The 22919-nt window shown below is 41.2% G+C and overlaps 1 protein-coding gene across 2 annotated transcripts in view; it reads left to right on the top strand.

Annotated features, from left to right (window-relative positions):
- The window catches only part of FGF14 (fibroblast growth factor 14), a 591564-nt gene that overhangs the window by 72118 nt on the left and 496527 nt on the right, over positions 1-22919 (top strand). The gene's annotated exons all lie outside the window — the stretch shown is intronic.

The raw sequence follows: 22919 nt of genomic DNA, 5'->3' as shown, positions 1-22919 counted from the left end.
ACTGAGTTAACTGCTCAAGGAGTTCATGGCAATACTCTGTGGCATTTAGAAAGCAATATGTAGGTGTTTAGAAAAGTAATGCTTCAGCTCTTCCTCGAAGGCATATCTCTAGCCCATTAACTTTTCATTCCAGCAAATGCTGGAAGGGAAAGTGCTTGGTGAGCCACTCCGTGTTCTGGTATTCAGGGACCTGTCTCAGATCCTGACGTTCCTGGGCTCAATCTAACCGTGTCTGGGCCAGAGCACTCTGACCTGGGTCTGCCTTAGGAAATTTGGTCTGTTCCTGGTGAGGTTTGGGTTGAAAACATTTCTAAAAATTTTAAGGTCACTTTGAACCTTTGGGTTTGAAGATAATTAAAATGTGAGATGCAGTGGAGGTGTAAATGAATATGAACCAATTAATAAGGATGAACCATGACTTTTTATTAGTTATAGAATCACAAATGACTAGAATGCTACTAGTTATGAACAAGATGTGGAATCTAATTTTGTTGTATTTGGTATGCCTGGCCCAAACTTAGAAAATACGTTGCAGCCCAATCAAAACTAGTGAAATGTAAACACATTTTGGCAGTAGCCCAAATATCCAGTTACCTGCACCTATAATCATCTCATATGCACACACACACTTTTAAACGTTAAGTATAAAAAACACTAATAACAAGAATTTATCAAAAATGTCTATTAACTAGCACTTACTAGTAAATGAATGTGTGCTTATAATGACCCTGGGAGGTATTACGTTTCAAATTCATGAAAAACTTATGTTCTGTGTAGTTGTATTGTTAAATATTTTTTTGTGTTATGATTCCTTGAAAATTGATAATTGATATATGATAACTCCAAGGTAACCAAAATACCATACTGTCTCACTTATCTATACTATGGAAATTAAAACAGTCTATATAGCTTGAATCTCCAGCTAAATATACATATATATAGATGTATGTGTGTGTACATACACATATATATGCAGCAGTCAACAGGAGTCTACTTAAATCTGCTTCTTAACACTGAGTCAAGGAATATTAGAGCTGTAGATTTCAATTCAGTTGTTTTATTGATGACAAAATGCGATCCATAGCAATGAGGAGGTCTTCCAAGGTCATCCACCTGTGTGGCAGTGGAGGACAGATTGCTCTCTGGCCTCCTGACTTGCAGATTGGTGCCCTTTCCTCCACAGCGTGTCAAGCAGAAATAAGAAATCTTAACACTTTTGAATGGCCTAAAGTTTCTCTACGTTTGAACTGTACCAACTATCCAGGTTACGAATTGAGCCCATATTCAATAAAGGCCATTTGAAGTCAGCCATCCTGATTCCATAGGGAGTCTCTTTTATGTCAGGTTGGCTAAGAATTTGGTGGAAGGAGCAAAGGGAATAGGAAATGAGGTCTCACTCCCTAAGAGATTCATAATAAATGTACACCATGGCTTCATCATAGCCTGTGTTGCTGTTTTCCAGATTTCAGCCCCATTCAAAGGGACGTGGTTAGGTAGGTGTGGGGCATGTAGGCGAGTTGATAGATGCTGTCAGCGTTTCCCCTTGTTCTCCCAGGCTTGTCCTCACAGGTCCCCTTTCACAGAGCACATGCTCTGAGTAGGGGCACCACCTTGACTCCAGCCTCTTATTGTGAACGAGCAAACCTGATCCCTTTCCTCTCAGGCTGCGTGAGGGAATGAGTCTCCAAAAAGGAGTGAATGGACGTGAAAAGGCTAAGTGTAGACATTAAAGAGAAACTTGGCCTCGTCACCCCTTTCCCTAGGATAACTCCAGCCACACAGCATAGCTCAGGATGAAATTATATGGCCACCCCAGTGCAGCACCAACTGAATGCATGCAGGGGATGTGTCCAGAAGGGTCTGCAGGGTCAGGAAGGGTCAGTCATGTCTCCACTTGGATGAATACAGGTCGCCTGAAACTTTCACCACATGATTCTTATCTTGCTGACCTGTGAGACTCATAAATGTCATTTTATTTATTTATTTATTTATTTTTTGGTGAGGAAGATTTGCCCTGAGCTAACATCCATTGGCAATCTTCCTCTTTTTTTTGCTTGAGGAATATTAGCCCTGAGCTAACATCTGTGCCAGGCTTCGTCCACATGGTTTGTGGGATGCCTCCACAGCATGGCTGATGAGTGGGGTAGGTCTACACCTGGGATACGAACCGGCGAACCTGGGCCAACGAAGCAGAGCATGTGGAACTTTAACCACTCAGCCACGGGGTGAGCCCCCCATTTTATTTTTTCAGGTTTATAAGATGCTTTCACATGATCTCTTTCATTTCATGCTCACAGGTTGGGTAGTAGACATCATTCTTTCATTTTTCATTGGTGGTAGGACTGGGACTCAAACGTAGGACTTCCGATTAACTCCAAATTATTATTCTTTGCAGTACCCTCCAGCTGCTTTGGGAGGACACACACCCACACACATGCAGAGGCACATGCATACCTTTTGAATATGGAACCGTACAGTTAAACTGTCCACAGATAGACTTTGGTAGGTGTTCTCAGAGAAAACACCAACCATATGCGTCATAAACTTGGAAGCTATAGCTCAATGGCAATTTGGGGTATCAGCATAGCAGTTTTTGTCAGTCTCTCTCTGTGCACACACACACACAGAGTACTTAGCACATATGTATCAATGTCTATATCTAAATCATTATCCTTAGCTAGTGTCCTCCCAAAAATGCACAGTGACAATCAGCATAAGCCTATGGAGCTAATAGTTTCAGAGTTGGTGGGAGGATACAGGCAAGCTGTCATTTGACTTGAGTGCATGGAAAGCTCCCATAGATCTAGAAAGATTTTCCTGACATTGCTTGCATTTAAGTAGCTGTTGTACGCAATCATGGCTGTTTGGCTTGCTGCAGTGACAACTAAATAATTCTCTCCCCTCACTTCAGGATAGCTGCAGTCACAGCCAGTCCTCACCACAGAACTGCCAGGCAGTGTAATATCTGCACTGTGTGCTGGGGAGAGTGAATCCCAGGAAGACTGAGTGACATCACCAAGGCTCCTAAGGGGGACGCTCGGCATTTCCAGGACCATACTCCTAGGTTTTCTTATTAGCATTCAGAGCAGGAGTGGTCTTGAGAGAGGTGACTGCTGACGTCTGAGCACCTGAGCAGAGCAGGAGGCATGCTCCTCAGTCCCAACATGTGATTTCCAACCTTCACCAGCTATGATTAGACATGTAATGGTGCATCTAAATTTAGCCTACCATTTGCATATATAATTAATTATAATATAGTTAGTTCTCTCTGGTCTCCGTTTCCTATAAATCGAATTACTCAGAGACTCTTATCTGACACTAACATCTTTTTTATAAGTACATATGACATTTTGAAGGATAAGATTAGCTGCTATTTATAGCACTCTAACTTCAGATTCAGAGCCTTCTGCTGTGATCAGACAGCAAAGGCTGCCTCAGTTTTTCAGGAAAAAGTCTGAGAAACTTTTTCACAGCAGTAGCTTCTCTCTTCAGTAGTGTTTAGTGTTTAGTAGTGATCACAAAAACTACATCATCCCAAACCAGATACTACTTCATCACCCCAAACCAGATGAGTAATCCCTGCTGAGTAAATTCTTGGACTCAGCAACGATTATGCATTCATGTCTTCATTTACTTAGCATACATGTCTTCATTTATTTGGCACACACCCCTGTGTGCTAGGCCCTGTCTCAGGTAATCCACAGGTAGTGGTAAATATCATCCCTGGTGTTATGGATCAAATTATATCCCTCCAAAAAATTCACATGTTGATGTCCAAACCCCTACCTAGTACCTCAGAATGTGACCTTATGTGGAAGCAGGGTTGTTGCAGATGTAATTAGCTAAGATGACGTCACACTGGAGCATGGTGGGCCCTTGATCCAATATGACTGGTGTCCTTATACAGAGGGGACATTTGGACACAGAGATGCACACAGGGAGAACACCACATGAAGATGAAGGCAGAGATTGGGGTGATGCTTTACAAGCCAAAGAATGCCAAGGATTGCCAGCAAACCACCAGAAGCTGGGGAGAGGCGTGGACCAGATTTTCCCTAAAAAGCCCCAGAAGGAACCAACCCTGCTGACACCTTGATCTGGGACTTCTGGCCTCCAGAACTGTGAAAAGATAAATTCCTGTTGGTTAAGGCTCCCAGTTTATAGTACTTTGTTACGGCAGCCCTAGCAAACTAACACAACTGGGTACCCAGTTTGGGTTGAGTAGGACACTCTAAGGATTTACGATCAGGACCCTTTGTTGCTGGCAGCTCACACACCATCCAGAGAGCTCCCTGTGTGGATAGAGTCCCAACTGAATTCCGGCTCCTCCAGTGGTTTAAATCTTCCCCACCTCTGTGCCCTGAATGGCTTATAGAAGTGCCAAGGTGTCCATCCTCTCAGCCCTCATGGTGACTGGGAGGGACCCCGAGTTGTTGGAGCCTCCAGCCTCCTTCATTTACTGAGAATGCCAAATACTGTTATCAAATTTTAGTGAGGCATGATGGTAAAATAATGGAGAAACACCAGTCTAAGCAACCAAAAATAAAAAGTCAAGTATTATTGGGGTCAATTTTGATTTCCAAGGATCCAGAGTGAAGGCATGGGCACATCGTAGGCTTTCATGTTGCAGAGGTTTGCCATCTTGCAACTGTTGTAGGAGGCTAGATTGGGACAGGGGAGAGTTTATCTGAGTTGAGGAAGGATGTTGTAAGTAGGACGATTTATTGGAAGGACCTGGTAGGAACTAAGCAAGAGTTTCCACTTGGTCAAACTGGAATGTAGAACCTGGCTACCACCCAAGCAGAGTGTGAAAGTGAGACTAGAAATCAGGCGCTGGGTGGGGGGCCAGTCAGGCAAGTCGTAGCATTCAGTGGAGGTCGCTGGAGTGGGATGCTCCATCCCCAGTGCATGCAGATCCTTCCTGGGAGGGGAGACATCTGTAACTCTCATACTTCATGTGCTTGTGCAAGCCTCCCAAGCACGTTGACAGTTTGGTCCCACATTTTGGAAAGTATGTAGAAGAAACAAAGGAGGTTTAGAAACCAGCACACTGCAAAGCTATAGAAATAAAAGAAATTCATTCGTATAGAGGAAAAATACATCCCTACTAGAGGCAGGCATACTGACATCAGTGAGGTGTCCTCTCTATACCACTGTCTAAAAGGGTAAATCATGGCATGAATTGAATTAATGAATGTGGAATGACCCACGAAAGCAGTGAAAAGCAGCCATATGACCTAAAGAAGTATAATGCTGTGGACCTGGTTCGTGCAGGTGAGCTGCCTTCCACATGTCAGTCACTGGAAAGATGTCAGTGTATAACATTGATGATCATAATGATTACTCTGAGAGAGGGTTACGTTATTTTTACTATAATCTTTCAGATGTCTCAGAGGTTATATGATCAGCCTTAGAAAAAAACTAATTAAAATTTTAAAAAATTGTGATTCTTAAAGAGTTCTGCTCGAGATATTTGAACAAAAAATCAAGTTCTATAATATCATGGCCGAAAAACAGGTGTCAACATTTGTAATATTTTACACACACACACTCTGACAGTCCAAGAGAGCTACTTCAGCAATCTTTAAACGTATTTTGTTAAATTTTTCCCGTGCTTCACTGTGTTTTAATATGTTTAATTTCCTAGCGAACTTGCCTGATGCATGGCATTCTCTTTCAAATCTTCACTGCTTGATGTGCTTGTGGAAGTTTCTCTTCTCTCTTGCACTCAAGAAAATCTATTGGAATGCAAGTGACAGTAATGATGTTGGAGATCTAATTTTGAATCTGTCTTAATTTATTAAAAATGCATTATTTGCAAACTTTAATATTTTAACTATCATTGATAGCATTGCTTTCTACATACCCCACAACTGATTGTCCATAATAGCATGTCATGAAAACTTGGTTTAGTACTGTGGCCGAAGGGTCAGCAGTTTAGGATTTAAGAAAGTTAAATTTTTCTCCAGGCACAAAGCTTACCCTTCTGCCAATTTCTGGTTAAATTTTTCTCCACGCACAAAGCTTACCCTTCTGCCAATTGCAATCCCCTGGGTTTAATATGAGACTCCAAGGATTCTTCTAGTTTAGAGCCTTGCGTCCTGGCATGGCGTATTTCCCCTTAATTAGCTTGCACTGGCCAAATGTTTTATTCTTTCCTGAATAATGTTGCTATGGGATTGTACTTACTATGCATCCAAGTAGTTATGTCCTAGTTTCTGCTCTTTCATGGTGCTGGTATATTCATGAAAGAGTTTAATGTAATATACAACAGGGTTTTTTTTTGTTTTTTTAATATCCTGGGATGTTGTGAAAGGGAGTAATTTGCTAGAAAGGTAAGAAGAGGGAATTAAGGTTTGAATAAATCTGTGTTAGGCTTACTGCCTTGCTGTATTTGAGGTCTTACCTAGTTAATTTCAGGCCTGGGGTTTTCCCTAAGGTACACAGGATCCAAGCTAATGTATTTTAGAGGTGTGGTATTTAGGACAGAAATTTCCAACTCTGGTTTCGCGATATGCTAGGGGATCCTCAACTATTTCAAGAGGGATTACAAACTATCTCAAAAGAAAATGCATTTTAAATTTATTTTGACTTAATAAACTAATGCATGCCAGGTGGTCTTTTTTGCTGCCCTGGTAGGGTCTGACCTGGACTGTGCTGAGTCCCAGGCATTTAAAGGTGAATGGCTCTTAGTGCCAGCCCTCAGGGAGCTTAGTCAAGTGAAACAGACTTGCAAGAAGACAGTGAAATGTTACAGGTTGTGCTTACAGGAGAGGGTTCACGGAAGTGATAGTTCTTGAACTTGAGGTGGGACTTCAGAGGATTGCTCTGGTCTTCTCTGTTCAGTCAGGATGCAGGCTGGGAGGCACGTTGGAAGCAGTCTCCATTGTCCATGTAAATGTGACTGACTTTTAGAGCAATCTTTGTTCTTTTTGAAAAGATCCAGAAAATTTGCAAAAAGGGGGAATAGCAGATCTTATAGTCTTTTCTCTTTACCACTGATTTTTTTTACCTATTTACTAGAGAAGGCACATGTGTGTGCCATTTGTATATATGTGTATACATGTTTGTATATGTATGCATATATGTGTATTGTTTAGATATTATGTTATATAATATATACATATATTATACATACGAATACTTTTCTAGCTAAAGCTAGTAGAAACGAGGTCAACAAAACATTGTCCTTATTCCCATGTCCACAAGCGTCAAACTGTTGGGGCAGGCATGACCAAGCACTTGGTTTCAGAGCCTAGTGGGAAATCTCTAAGAGTTAATACCCAGGAGACAATTTTTTTCTGACAGCAAAAATGAACTTTTAGAATAAAAATAACTCTGTTCTTGTAAACATTTTTGAAATAGTGGTTGGCATTTGTTTCCTTGCCTGTCCATCCACCCATTTATTCACCAAGTATTTCTTGAGTGCTTGCTATGAATAATTGCTTTGTGAGTTACTATGATGATAAAATGAGGCTGCCGATTCTCTCAGGGCAGGAATGGTTTCTTGTTAATTGTTGGATCCTTGTACCTAGTACAGTATCTGGAAAATGTAGACATTGAAGATATGTTTGGTTGGTTGAGATGACCTGTGCTGTGAAGATGTATGGAAATGGCCCTCTCATTTCAGGGAATGGATCTGGCACGATTGAGGACATACTCAGAAGGAACTAAGTGGACAGTACAGAACATGTGCTGCTTGATTTTGCATGTAGTAGAGGTTTTGAAAAATCTGTAGAAAGAAGAATCTTTTCATTTGAGTAAAACAAGATGATACACACGTGGAGATGTTGGTAACGTGATTGAGAACCTCACTTTGTAGGGTCACCATGTGAGGGAAACCATAATGTTGCTAATTGACTTCGGCTCAAGATAGATTTTCTATTGTACAAGCAGCAGAAAGATTTTACTTTCTCTTTTCCCAACTGACCTCTCAGAAAATGAGCCATTTCTCTTCGGTATGTAATGCTTCATGATGGTATCTTGCGTGGCCCTTGGAACGTTTTCTTAAACGGATTGAACACGTTGGTATTTGGATGTCGCTTTTGTCTTTCTGCCTCAGTCTGGCAGAGCTGTTATGCAATTGCTGTATTTCCTGCCTGAGTGATGATGGAAACCAGGTTTGGTGGTTTCAAAGAAAAGAACTGGTATCCAATAAATCCTTGTTGTTTAATTATCGTCTTTTAAGACTTATTTTATTACTCTGTCTTGAACAGCCATGCATTATTTTGTGAAGGGATTTGGGACATGTTCAGGCTATATTGTTACTCTTCCATTTGTAATGTTGAAGAAATCCTAAGGATTGATGACTATGGACAGTTTTCCATAGAATTTCATCTGAAAGGTTTTGGTGAATATCCCCTTTAATTAAAAGAAAAATACGATTCTTTTCTTTGGAGATGGAAATAGACATTTTAAATGTCATTATATTATTAATTTAAAAATCCATTAAAACTAACAATTCTAAGTATTTTGAATCCTCCTCTGCCTTAAAATGTAACTGGTGCATTTCTGAGGGAACTCCCAAAGAATTTCTTGTTTTGACCACTAACTACAGTTCCCACAGGAAACTCACCATTTCCTGTAAAATCTAGCCTCCTTCCGGAATGCCAGCATTCACTCTTGTGTGCCTTTCCCTGGGAGTGGACTGCCCTTCTCCCAACTCTGATGATAAACTCCCACTCGTCATTCAAGATTAAGCTCAAATATTGCCTTCTAGGTCTCAGACAGTTTCTGAGTTTGTTTCTGTTGTGATTTATAAGGAGAGTAAACCCATACTTTTAATTTGACTGTTTACACGCTGGCCTCCTCTGCTGCTGGGTTCTTTCAGGTTCGGGGCTGTGTTTGATGTTGAAGCATACCTTCCAGGGACAGTGCTGTCTTCACAGCAGAGGTTTAACATGTTGTTGAACTTAGTGTTCGCTAGATCTTTGAGACCTTTGCTATAGAGCCTTGCTTGGTACTTCCTTTCTCCTTGAAGAACCATAAAGCTATCAATGTTTTGAAGGTGCTCCATTATCTTTGAACCAAATTGAAATTTTCTTCTGTGGCTGTGGCCCAGGAAGAGACAGGCTGGTCTGCGCGCTGTCATACGTGCCCTTCTACCTTCTTTTCACACAGCCCAGGGGAGCTATGGGCAGAGACCAGAACTGGTGCTTTGATGTAAGGGCTAGATTCTTTATTCTCTGTATGTTTCTGGGGACATTGTTGATACCAAAAATAATCAGCAATAGCCTCCTGCTGTAGGCAGCTTTCAACCTGTGCCCTGAAAAGGAAAATAAACTCCTTCGAGTATAAATAACCACTGTTAGATTTTTCTAGGGCTTGCTCTAGGTATCTTTATCACTTTAAGCTGTCCAAGAGGTAGTCGAAATACCTAACAGTTCTGGGATTAATAGTGAGGTGACATAATGCTAGCAATAAGTGTCTGTGGGAAATACAGTGTCTGGTGGATTTAATTTGTTATAGAATATACAGACATTTCAAACCATTGGCCCAAATTTCAGTCCTACTTATTCTTTTAAATAACATTTTTTCGGTGACCTTGGATACACAATGAATTTCTCCGTTGGTAGAACAGTGATGACTATTAGCCTCCAGAGTTTGTTGTAAGAATTGAATGAGATTTGTCATTGAAGCCTCTTTGAATACAAAATATTAATAGTGCCCAGATGTAGGCTGCTATTATAAAGTTCTTACCCACTTAAGATATTTTAATTTAATTTCTTTTTGCAGGGGAGGGTGAGCTCTAAGCTAACATCTGTTGCCAATCTTCCTCCTTTTTTCTTTCTTTTTCCCTGCAAAGCCCCAGTCCATGGTTGTGTATAGTTGTAAATTCTTCTGCTGCTTCTATGTGAGGTGCTGCCACAGCATGGCTATTGATAGATGAGTGGTGTGGTTCTGCACCTGGGAGCTGAACCCAGGCCACCGAAGCAGAGCGTGCAGAACTTTAATTGCTAGGCCATCAGGGCTGGCTCTTAAGATATTCTTTTCTTCGCTTTTATTTAAATGAACGAGCTGGGTTTATCTTTTTTGTCTAGGTCTTGTACCTCGTTCATTGTGTAATACAAGGAAAACACAGGGAGGACTGAAGAGAGAACAATAATGGTTCTGTAAATCATAGGCCACCTCACAGAGAATGGAGTCCTTTATTTAGCAGATGGGGAACTGAAACTCAGAGCAGAGAACTTATGAAAAGCCAGACGCCCTCAGCAGCATAGCTGAGCTAAAGCTCAGGTCACGTGGTCCCTAAATTAAAATATTATTAATTGTATTAGTAAATTAATTGTAAAAGTAAATATGAGAAAGTAAAATGTAGTTAATACTTTGGAACATAGGAGTGAAAATCTCACCACTCCCTTTTTTGGTGAAAGCTACCTTATGTGAGTAGGTTAAACAAATATTGGAAAATATGAGACCCTAATAATATTCAAATATCTGTTTCTGTTGGTTCACCTCAATAATGAAAGAAACTATTTAGCACATCAGTTAGTTTTCTACTGATTCCTCTGTTTTATTTGGTAAACGTTGCACTGTATCTTCTGTATTTCTTTTTTTTTTTTTTGAGGAAAATTAGCCCTGAGCTAACTACTGCCAGTCCTCCTCTTTCTGCTGAGGAAGCCTGGCCCTGAGTTAACATCTGTGCCCATCTTCCTCGCCTTTCTATGTGGGATGCCTACCACAGCATGGCGTGCTAAGCAGTGCTGTGTCTGCACCTGGGATCCGAACTGGCGAACCCCGGGCCGCTGAGAAGCGGAACATGCGAACTTAACCACTGCACCACCAGGCCTGCTGCTGTATTTCTAAGAAATAGGAGGAGAAGGGGATAACTTGTTCTGCTCTCGTCTTTGATCACAGATGCTTGAGAAGAGAGTTTGTAGTTGTGCTTGAGAATAGCTCAGAGCTTTGTTCATTGGAAATACTCTGTGTTATACACTGCTTCTTTTGTAACTTGCTTTGCCTATCCCTTAATCTCTTCTGCCTTCCTTTCCCCTCCACTCTCCTGCCTACAGCTTTATTTTTGGTTAGCGGTAGTATGACAGCACTTCTGAACTGTAATGGTAGTGTTTTTCCATACCTCCAACCTGTCCCAAATTCATGAGGTGACTTTTAAATTGGCCAGATTCAGCTGTGGGAAAGTATGGATGCTTGCCAGCAGGGGCATTGTAGCTCAAATTAAAGACACTGTTCTTTTCTGGGGAGAATCATTGACAAAACTTAGTTTTCCTTTAAAGAGCTCGCACAGAAAAGATGTTTTCTTCAGCACTAATCAGATAACTGTACCTAGTAGATCATAAAGCTCAACTCTCCAGGGCCCAGAAACCAGGGCAAGAGAAACTCCTAAAGCAATGTGATCTGTTCATGACCTTCTTAGAAGAGAACATCTCAGTTCTCCCTAAGGAATGCATTTTCAAATGCATGTCTCCTCACACCCTTAAGAGATGGCCTCTTCTCTGGGACCACGCTGAACGTGATGAATGGAAGGACGCTGAATGAAGATGTAGTTAGAGCAGCTAGCCTGTTTAAACGGCTGATCAAATCCTTTCCGAATTGTACGTGTGTGTGCACGTATGTGTAAATGAACGGAAGTGGGCCATATGGGACACAGCTGGTAATATCAAGAGATGTAATGCTGGCATAGTAGAAGGACACAGGCTTGAATTAGGTCATGCCCTGGATGCAATTCTCAGCTCCTGAAGATGAGACCCTGACAGTCATTTCCCACCCCCAAGGGGGAACAATCTGGTCTGGCATCTGGCTCCAAATGATTGGTTAACTCCTGAGAGAACCTCAGGCCAGTGGAGGCCAAGCTTTCTTCCCCCAAACCTTAGGGCTTGTTACCTCAGAGAGAGAGGAAGGGTGTGTTTTCTGCAGAGAGAGGAAGGGGGCGTTTTCTGGCAGTTTAAAAAAAACAACAGAGAAAGAAAGGAGGTTTTATTCCTTACCTTCCTCCAGTTCCTGGCCCGGAAAGACACTTTTCTGTCCCTTGTGGGCACAAGCTCTGAGGACAGAAGCAACAAAGATACTTATGGAAGGGCAGCTCGTACTTAAAGAGAAAAGACTCCATTCTAATTTTAATAAGGAAATTCTCTTCTGTTTTAATATTTATCAGCTCCATTCATTCCTTGTGCCTCTCAAGGTCACTTCTGTTTTTCATATTCTAAGATTCTGTCCATTAGGATTCCTCACTTTAAATAGTTAATAATCCAGATAAAGAATAGAAACGAAAAAAAGACTCTCAGTGAGGAAGGGGGAAGGATTGATGTGTGTGTGTGTTTCACTTTAACCAAGACCAAATCGAGCAAGAATAACACTATGCTCCGCTTCCGTTTGCCCTTCCTTTTGTCTTCTGGACTTGGTAGAGTTAAAGCGCTTCCAAGGTTTTCCCAGTTCAAAGCCATGCCAATTAAAGGTAAACTGATGCTGGAATCATAGAGCTGAAAGGAAGCGAACTTCTCATTTTATAGGATAAGAAAGGAGTCCTAAATTGGGGTAGTGACAAGTCAGGATCACACAGAGATGCTGTGAGCCGTGAGGACTTGTATATTTTATCAGAGATAGCCATGTGTGGGTGAAGAATTAAAGGTCATGGAGACCTTATCAATGGTTTCCATTGAATGATAGATTCAAATTTAACTGGTTCAAGAGTAACTGAGATTCAAAGACTAAACCAAATGCATGATGAAGATTTAGAGAGGACCTGACATCATATAAGGAGTAGAGCGGGCAGTGAACCGAGATATGTGCTCTGAGAAGATTGTTATTATTTAATTTTGTAGAATTTTCATTAGCATAATCCCTTTAATGGATGAATATGCAGTTGCAGCATGCCTTATAATGTTGCACTAGACAGCACTCCTTTTCTGTTTTTTGTTTTTGTTTTTGCTTGAGGAAGATTAGCCCTGAACTAACATCTGCACCAGTCTTCCTCGACTTTGTAGGTGGGATGCCTCCACAGGACGGCTGAGGAGTGGAGTAGGTCCACACCCCGGATCCGAACCCACGAAGCGGGGCCGCTGCAGCGCAGCAAGTGGAGCTTTAACCACTCGGCCACGGGCCGTCCCTCTGGACAGTGCTAGTGATTTGTTTATTTATTTTTTTATTGAGGTAACATTAGTTTCTAGCAGTATGTAAATTTCAGGTGTACATCATTATATTTCGATTTCTGTATAGATTACATCATGTTCACCACCCAAAGACTAGTTACAATCTATCACCACACACATGTGCCTAATCACCCCTTTCGCCCTCCTGCCTCCCGTCTTCCCCTCTGGTCACTGCCCATCTAATCTCTGTCTCTATGTGTTTGTTTGTCATTGTTTGTGTCTTCTACTTGTGAGTGAGATCATATGGTATTTGACTTTCTCCTTCTGACTTATTTTGCTTATTTAGCGCAATACCCTCCAGGTCCATCCACATTGTCACAAATAGCCGGATTTCATAGTGTTTTTATGTAGACAGCACTAGTTATAACATTCTGTTTACTAAATGAACATTTCAGTGCTCTCCCTTTTTCTGCAGTTTACTATTGAATTTACTTTCTCATGATTCTATGCTTTGTGCCCAAACTTCATGATTCTTTTGTGCAAGAGAAATCACTTGTGGGCACTAACATGCGACTTTCTCCATCTCTTTGATTCTTTCCTGGCAGGATCCAGGCAGAATCCCCTTTCCTCTCTGGTACTGCAGAGTGGGCTATGAAACTGCCTTTCCTGGGCAGCTGAGTACAGGCTGATAGTCCTCTCGTTTCAACTGGTTAAATGAACGCCTTTACCTAGCTGATGAAAGCATCAGGGTTTGGAAGAGTTCCAGGGCCTCCTTTGTGCTTGGAGGAAAACATGGTAGTGTTTCCAGGCGTGCTGTGCGTTCAGTGAGTTTGGTGCAGTGCAGCAGGCTTGTGTAATAGTTCATGTTGATGCTTGGATCAGCTCATTGCTCCACTTGAAAGAGCACTCACTCATTTCTGTGTGAGGGGATGTGTGTGTGTTATGCATGTATGCATTTGTGTGGGTGCATGTTTACTTTTCTTTAAATCCCATTAGCCAAGTGTCAAGTACATCTGCGATTACTTACTTAGCAAGGTTACTATTTCTGGTGTCCCATTTTTATTCAGGTCTTAGAAAATTCTCTACATTTTTGCTGATACTTTGGAGTGCTCTTTTTCCAGGGTCCTTTTTTTTTTTTTTTAATGTATAAGAAATCCTCCTAGTTCATATATGAGTGCCTCCTGGGTTTGGATATTTACCATCATCTGCCCCTGGTACCACTTCAGATACCTGGCCCCACTCCAATCCCCACTCTCCAGATTATTGCCTGAATCTAGACGTTCTTCTTGTGCAAGGACAGAAATCAGAAGTAGGAAGATATTGGGCCCAGCCTGGTGGCGCAGTGGTTAAGCTTGCACCTTCCGCTTCTGCAGCCTGGGGTTCACCGGTTCAGATCCCGGGTGTGGACATGGCACCACTTGGCAAAAGCCATGCTGTGGTAGGCATCCCATGTATAAAGTAGAGGAAGATGGGCATGGATGTTAGCTCAGGGCCAGTCTTCCTCAGCAAAAAGAGGGGGATTGGCAGTAGTCAGCTCAGGGCTAATCTTCCTCAAAAAAAAAAAAAAAAACCAACTAGGAAGATATTTGATATTTTGTAGACCAGTCTGTTTACTTAACAAATGAGGACATGGAGGTGGACAAGTGAAATGACCTGTTTAAGGTCACTTGGGTGGAACCTGGGTCTACTGACTTTTAGTCCACTTCTTTTTCCAACGTAATTGGACTGACTTTTTCTAGAATATTATGAGAAGTTGCTTGAATTTCCCCTGATATGTCATAAGTTTCTTTAGGGCTGTGGCTGTTACCCAACAGTTTACTGAAGCTCTTTTAACTTCTCTTTAAAGTTATAAGGTAGAAATCAATACACTCAGATACATTGTACCTGTTAGGATGTTCCTTAATGCTCATCACATTGATTTGCACATAGTAGGTACCCAATAAATGTTTGTTGAATCCATTTTGTAATCAGGATTGAATGAAAAGTGGGAAGGTGACGGAAGCTTTTTGTTGTTGTTAAATACAAATATTCCCAATTGTTGACTTGGCGTATGTGAAGCCCGTCCTGTGCCAACAATGGAGAGGATCTCAGATGTCCTTTGGGAGAGATCTGGCTTGGTTCAAGTGTTTGGAAAGCTTTTAACTATAGTACTCCTCTGAAGATTGTTCAGAAAAGGACATCCTCAAGTAGCCATACATTTCTGCTGCCGGCTCAGCCTTACTGGGCTTCTCTAGAACACACCGCATGGTTTTGAGGGTCTGTTCTGGGGTCAGTTCCAACCTTAGCTGTTTGTTCATTGTGAGCCAGTGAGCGAGTTATTGAGCCTTTGTGAGTCTCAGGCTCCTCATCTGCAAAACAGGGTGCTACTGGGGCAGTCATGTGCAAATGAATGAGAAGTGCCTGGCCCAGCTCCTGAGCACGCAGTGCTCCTGATAGATGCTCATTCTGTTAGAGGGCTGCCATGAAGCTTAACTGACTACTGTCTGTGTGACCTTAGCACATTACTCACCTTCTTTGGGCCTCAATCCCTTATCTGTAAAATGGGGATGATAAGAGAAGTTACCTCGTAAGATTGTTGTGAAGATTAAATGAACCAATATGCTTAAAGTGCTTGGGACAATGCCTATCACCTACTAACGCACGTCTACGTGTGCTCAAAGCTATGAGGATTACTAATGCTATGCAAAGCACTTACTGCAATCACTAGTACATAATAAATGGTAGCTCTTATTATTATTTACTCTTTCTTCCCTTTTAGAAGAACTGCTTCGTAAAAATAAGTGGTATCACTGTAACAACATTTCTGGATCTCGAACAGTATTTATTTTTATAGGATCAAGTGATAATCCTGTATCTGTAACTCTTATCTTTAAGTTAAAAATGGAACGTGTTGGTGTATTAGTTTTCTATTACTTGTGTAACATAGTACCACACACTTAGACATATATGAAACAACATAAGTTTATTATCTTAAAATTCAATAGGTTGGAAGTCCCATATGGGTCTCATCTGGCTAAAATCAAGGTGTCAGCAGGCTGAGCACCTTTTTGGAGGCTCATTCAGATATTGGCAGAATTGAGTTCCCTGTGGTAGAATCCAGGTCACCATTTCCTTGCTGGCTGTCAGTCATGATGCTGGAGATTCTTGTAGGTGGGGTTGTCAAATGGCTTAGTAGGCATGGTGGCTTGTGCAAGTGTTTTGGGTGGACTTTGCTTCTTGGGGTTCGAGGGTCTCTCTTGGTATCTAGAGGCCTTGCATGCAGCCCCTATATCTCAGAACCAGCAACAGGGTACAAAATCCATCCCATGTTGCCATTTCTCTGACCACAGCAAGGAAATATTCTCTGCTCTTAATGTAATTAGATTGGGCCCACCTGGATCATCCGGGCTCTTCTCCCCACCTCGAGATCCTTAACCTTGACCACATCTGCAAGGTCCTTTTTGAAATGTATGATTACATCTGCATAGGCTCTGGGGGTTAGGATGTGGACAGCTTTGGGAGGAGGCATTATTCTGTATACCACAGTTAGAATACAAAAATGACTCTGGCCTGTGAACTAGATTAATTATGGATAGTTCAAAGTAAGTATGCCATGAGCCCCAAATTTCATTATTCAAAAGGTGAAAAAGCCTGAACACCTTGGCAGAAGATATGCTAATTTCTTTCTTCATTCTTTTGGTCTTGTGGGCCCTTAGAGACAGGTTTATTTGATGATTACTCTTTTAGCAGTATTTCTGGCATATGGTCATATTTCATGGAAGCTTCAGGTTTGTGGCCTAGTGTCCACTCTTGCCTTGTCAAAAGCTGACTGTCCATCAGGAGACCTTCTACTTAAAGGTCAAGCCCAAAGGTCATTGTTTTTGTCATGTCCTTTTATGCAGTGCTCTGTTCAGCCTGTTTATCTCTGACTTCTTTCTAGAATTTAGAATTCTTCTATCTTTCCCTCCATCATTTGTCTTCCCTTGGTTATGACATGTTTTCTCTGTCCTGCAGTTGTCTGTGTCCATGCCTGGGTCCCCTGCTGCGCTGTGAGCTCCTTCACAGCTGGTATTGTTCCTTGAACTACTTTGTATCCTTAGTGCCTAATACATTGCCTGATAGAAGACAAGCAGACAAAGCGTGTTGGTACATGGATTGGAAGATGAGTATTTGTCTAATCTGTCACTCAACAGTTGTTTATTGGCCAAACACAGGATGCAGAACTTGGGACCAGACACAGAGCTAATATAGACACAGTTCCGGGATTCTAGGAGTTTCCAGCTTAATTTCTAGGAAAGCATCAAAGTGATACATCTCTGACAAAGTGAGTTCTGCATCCCTCATGAAGAGATGAATGCCACATGCTTTATTTGATGGCAGAAGGCCGTTGAAATTATTTAACTTTTATTTCCTAAATGTTTTCCAGAGCTTCAAGACAGAAGGCAAGTGTTATTTCAGGTCTTCTCTCTTCAGTTTCAGATTTATAACACTTCTTTATTGTAATGTGTAATATATATCGAGACCAGAGTAAATATTGGCAATATTAGCTGCCTCTGTAAGTTGGATGCATATCATTTCATCTGTTTATTTGAATATCTTATGTTGTCTGCAGGTGGCAATTAGAGTTCACCTGATTCAGGTTGCTCTTTTTGACATCAGTCCGAGGAAAATTGATCTTGTAACTCAGGCAACAGAAGGGTTAGTTGATAATGACTGACAACATATATGAAATGACTTATGTTAGATTTCTAATTAGTTACCTACAGCAAGCATGTTTATATAAGAAAGTACAGTAAGAATACAGATCTAATTACAATTCCATTCTGATATTAATGCCAGGCTTTCAACCTTAAGGCAAATGTTTTTGTGTTGGTCCTAATCTTGAAATTTTCTTCATAGTCATGGCCTGGCATTGTCTTTACTTTTCTGTACTGCACTTTAATCTTCTGCTTCTATCCTAGACAATCTATGTTCAGTTGGTTATTATTATATTTTAAATCAGGGTTATTGCATTAACAGCAGGAAATTATGTTTCTTAATGTTTCTCAAAGTTCAGAGTTTAAAGTTCAAAGTTTTTAAAGCTTTATTTTCTATATTTTATGCTATTTGTGCTATTACACAAATTTATTGAAATGCTAACATTTAGGGATTTATTGAAGGTCAGAAAAAGTCAGATAATAGCTTTTTTTTTTTTAACCCATATTCAAAACTCTAAGCTTTGTAAAAAGACAAATCCTTATTTTACCTGTCCTGTGTACCACATACATTTTGATTGCTGGGTTGAATTTATACACAACTTTCCTTGTTGTAGAGGTCATGACTTTTTAGGTTTACTTTCCTTACAGGTGGATTTTGTATGCATGTTGTTTTAATTATGTTTTGCTGCATAACAAATTACCCTAAAACTCGGTGGCTTCAAATAAGAATGCACATCATGTCACAGTTTCTGTGGGTCAGGAATTCAGGAGAGTCTTAGCTGGGTAGTTCTGGCTTAGGGCCTTTTGTGAGGTTGCAGGTCAGATGTTGGCTGAGGGTGCAGTCGTCGGAAGGCTCCCTGGGGCTGGAGAATCCTCTTCAAGAGGCTCATACACACGGACAGCAAGTTAGTGCCGGCTGTTGGTAGGAGGCCTCTGTTCCTTCCTACCCAGACTTCTCCATAGGGCTGCTTTACTGTCCTCATGACGTGATCGCTGGCTTCCTGCAGAGCAGATGATCTAAAAGTGCAAGGCAAACCCCTCAGCCCTTCGCCTCAGCCACATAGGTCTTCCCTATTCAGTATGGGAGGCAGCCATAAAAGAACTTGCACACCTAGAGGCAAGAATCACTGGAGCCCTCCTGGAGGCAGGCTGTCACACCCCTATTCCTCTTTCTTATTCCTTAAGCCCATCTGGCTGTATAACTGCTGATTCTGCACACTTCGAAAATAGGATTTAAATGTATTTAGGCTTGAATAGAGAACCCACATCAGGTAAGCATTAGGAGCTAGTAGAACACGGGGTTAACAGTATTGGTGATAGTATGGCTGGATTCAGAGTCAGAGGAGCAGCAGGCATCTGGGTCAGGAAGACAAGGCCAGAAGAGAGGAGGTGTTGAACCAAGCACATCTTGGGGCCGCTGCCTTCTTTTCTCAGGAGAGTTTGTGAGGCTATGAAGGAAGACAGGACTCTGGGGAACGGGTCCCAGAGAGGAGGGCAAGAAGTTCACTGTGCTATTTATCCTCAGAGGGGATATTTAATCTAATGGGTTTTTCTGGTTTGTGCCTGTGATGATGGTGAATGGGGTTCAGTAGCGTCTTGGCAAGTAGATTTTAACAACTTGAACCTTAGCATCAATAAAGACCATGTAGCTTTTTGGAGCTAAACTGAAGATACGCTAATTCCAAAGTTACAGTTGTGGTATCCCTCCATTTAGCAAGGTAATGACGTTATACCAAATGTCTAAAATCTTTGTTGGAAAATGTGGTGCCTAGCACTCTACTAGCTTTTTGAATCTGATAAGTTATCATTTAGTGTTTTACCTACTGTGTGGAGTATGATTTTAACACTAAGTGTTGACGTTTATTTAGTATGTATTCACACTAAGGTCATTATCGAGGTTCATCCCAGCAACACAGCTCTAAGATGTGAGGAGTCAAATTAGAAAAGCAATGGGCTGTGGAGTGAATCAGGCTTAAGTGTCAGTCTCAAGTCCACGATGTATCGGCTCTGGGAGTTTGGGTGAGTTACTTGACCTCTCTAAGCCTTAATTTCTTCATCTGTAAGATTGGACATTAGAAGAACCTACCTCAAAGATTGTTGCAATGGTTGAGGCAGACAATACGTGCAAAGCACTCATGCCTGGGAGCAATCACTCAGTATGTTAGCTCTTATTATTCTTATAACTATTCTGTTTCAAAATGCAATGATTCATTCAGTCAACAATTATTTATTGATTTCCATTTATCTCCCAGGCATATTTTTGGGTTATGATGAACAGAAGTGCATAGAACAGCCAAGATCCCTATCCGTATAGTGTGGTGCTTATGGCCACAAAGTAAGCACAAAAATGTAAGTACAAAGTGTGTAAGATGGTGATAAGTTCTGTAAGTAAAATAAAGCAGAGAAGGATGAAAGCAAGTGCTGTATTTGGGGAGGGGGTGCTATTTTATGTAGGATTATCAAGGAAATTTTCAGTAACATTTGCCCAGAGAACTGAAAGAAGTAAGGGAAAGAGTTATGCAGGTATCTGGGAAGACATTCTAGGCAAAGGGAGCAGCAAGTGCAAAGGTCCTGAGGTGAGGGCATGCTTGACATGTTGATAAACATCAAGGAGTCCACTTTGGATGGAGCAGAGTGAGTGAGGGAGTGGTAGGGTATGACATCAGAGAGGCGGTGCGTGCTCAGCTTGTTTAGGGTTCTGTAGGTCTTAGTGAGGGGTTTGCCTTTAATTCCTAGGGGGATAGAAAGACATGGGAGGATTTTGAACAAAGGGGTAACATGATCTGACTTACATTTTATAAAGATCACTCTAGCTACTGTGTTGGAATAGACTTCAGGGGCCAGAGTTAAAATGTGCTACTAGTGAAATGGTCTAGCCACAAAATAATGGTTGCTTGAACCAGGAGGTTTTGGTGGAAGTGGTAGAAAAGAGTTCAGATTCTGGACATATATTGAAAGTAGAGTTGACAGGAGACAAGGCGAACTCCAGTTTTTTTAGCCTGAGTAACTGGAAAGATGGACTTATTTCTTGGGTTGGAGAAGTTTGTGGGAGGACGTCTGGAGCTGGGATCAAGAGTCTGGTTTCAGACATGTTAAGTTTGAGAAACTTTTTAGACACGTGTAAGTGGAGATGGTGAGTAGAGTTGGATCTCTGAGTCTGGAGTTCAGGGGACAGGGTGGGGGTTGGAGACTTAAATTTGGAAGTTTTAAGTAATCAGTTGAATTCACAGCTGGGGAATCATGGTAGATGGGGAAGGAGGAGTGGTGTGAGGATGAGCCAGTGTTTACAGAGCACGGATTTGAGGAGGAATCTCTGAGAGGAAGGAGGACCCAGAAAACATGATTCCTGAAGCCACATGAAAGAAAGAAGGAGAGAGAGATCCATTATAGTCAATGTTGCTCATATATCAAGTAAGATGATGACGAGAATTAACCATTCAAATATCTGCAACATGGTGAACCAGGTACTCCATTTGACCTTCTGCAGGAACAATGAAAAATGCTGGATATCATATTTTAAAACCTTTTTGAATTCTCCATGAGCTGGCAAGGAAGCAAAGACTACTCATGAGGAAAACTTGCTATGGCAATACTCTTGAACAGGTAGTATGAGAAAGGGTCTGGGATATGGGTGGAGGCGGCTTTCTGTCGAAGTTTGGACTTTTCAACAAAAGTAACAGGAAGGAAGACAGCCTACCTGGGCACACATGCAGGTGGTTGGAAGATGATGGTGGTGTGATGTGCAGTCCTCTTCTGATACTTTCTTTTTTCTCAGCGACATCAGAAATAAAGCCATCAGCTGAGAGTAAGGGTGGGGGAGAGTTTTGAGAAGAAGGGAAGTATAAAATAATCTCCGAGGAATATGCTAAGATTGCGCTCCATCACTAACTGCCTCCTTGAGGTTAGCAGTCACGGATTTTAAGGGGAGTGTGTCAGGGGATCGGCATGTTTTTCTCCAGTTATGTTTGGCTGCATGGGCACAAGTGGGGAGCAAGTTTTAGCTGGTAAGTCAAGGTGAGAGGGCTAAGGTAGGGAGGGGTGGTTATGGTGATGCACCATGGAACCTAAGTGGGTAAGGCGAGATGAGAGCGCCGGAGGAAGACAAGGGAAGCTTAGAAATCAGAGCTTCTGTGTTTCCAATTTGCCATTGATTATAATCTGTCTCCTCTATTAATTTATATTTGTCTCTACCTCCCCCAATTGCTTATGAGCCTATGTGTCTTTCTTTGATGTTTTCCAATATACTCTGTAGCAGTTTTTTTCTCCAAAATAGGAAATCATAACAGTCAATTGGATTGTGTTTTCATATTTTTCTTAGTCATTATACATCAGTTACATTATATGAAATTTTATTGAAAACTATTTTTAAGTAGTCAGCTCCATATAAATATGTATAAGGAACTATTCTGCTCCAAAGTGCTACTTTTGATTATAGATGTATCAGCGTGGCTTAGGTAAATTAAAATTTGACAATATGGTCAATTTTGTCAATTAAGTAGATGGATAAAATTAAATTATTGAATAAAGTATTTGGCCTGAACTGTTTGCTTTGACCCATGTACATGTAATCACATTGACCTAATGCTTACCAATTTTCCATTTTATTTTGAGGAAAGCCTAGAAGATGGAAAAAAGGGCAATCACCTTTTTTTTTGTTTTGAAACTAATATTTTCATAATGGTTATCAGTTTGAAATTTTATTAAAGTTAGATATGTGTGTGTGTGTATTGGTAGGCGGTTGGTGGGGTCAGGAAGAGAACATAGAATAAAAAAAATGTTAGGTCAGAGGTCAGTGATTGGCAAAGGATCTCTAAAAATATCCTCTTATGTGGCTATGCCTAACATAAAAGACTAGCAACTAAAAGAATTATCTTGAGGTCTAGTAATATATAACTTTAGTCAACAAATATGTATTGTGTATCATCTTGTGTGGGTGCTATGCTAGGTGCTGGGGCTGCAGTAATTCAAACAGATAAACAGTAAGATTCTTATTATTATGGGGTTGAAAATCCACGGGGTCTATAAACTGGAATCCTTGAGGAGATAGAGTGGGCAGATTTTGGTAACTGACTAACCATGCCGGGTAGGGAAGAGAGGGTTATGGAAGATCTCACAGAAGTTTTGATCCTGAGAAGAAGATGTTGACTTACCTTGTTTAGGGAATACAGGAGGACTGTAGAGTCTGGGGAAAGATGCT

The sequence above is a fragment of the Equus przewalskii genome, chromosome 16 (assembly GCF_037783145.1).
Source record: "Equus przewalskii isolate Varuska chromosome 16, EquPr2, whole genome shotgun sequence".
Lineage (NCBI taxonomy): Eukaryota > Metazoa > Chordata > Mammalia > Perissodactyla > Equidae > Equus > Equus przewalskii.
Note: the sequence above shows the minus strand (reverse complement) of the source record. Positions and strands in the feature narration are given on the sequence as shown.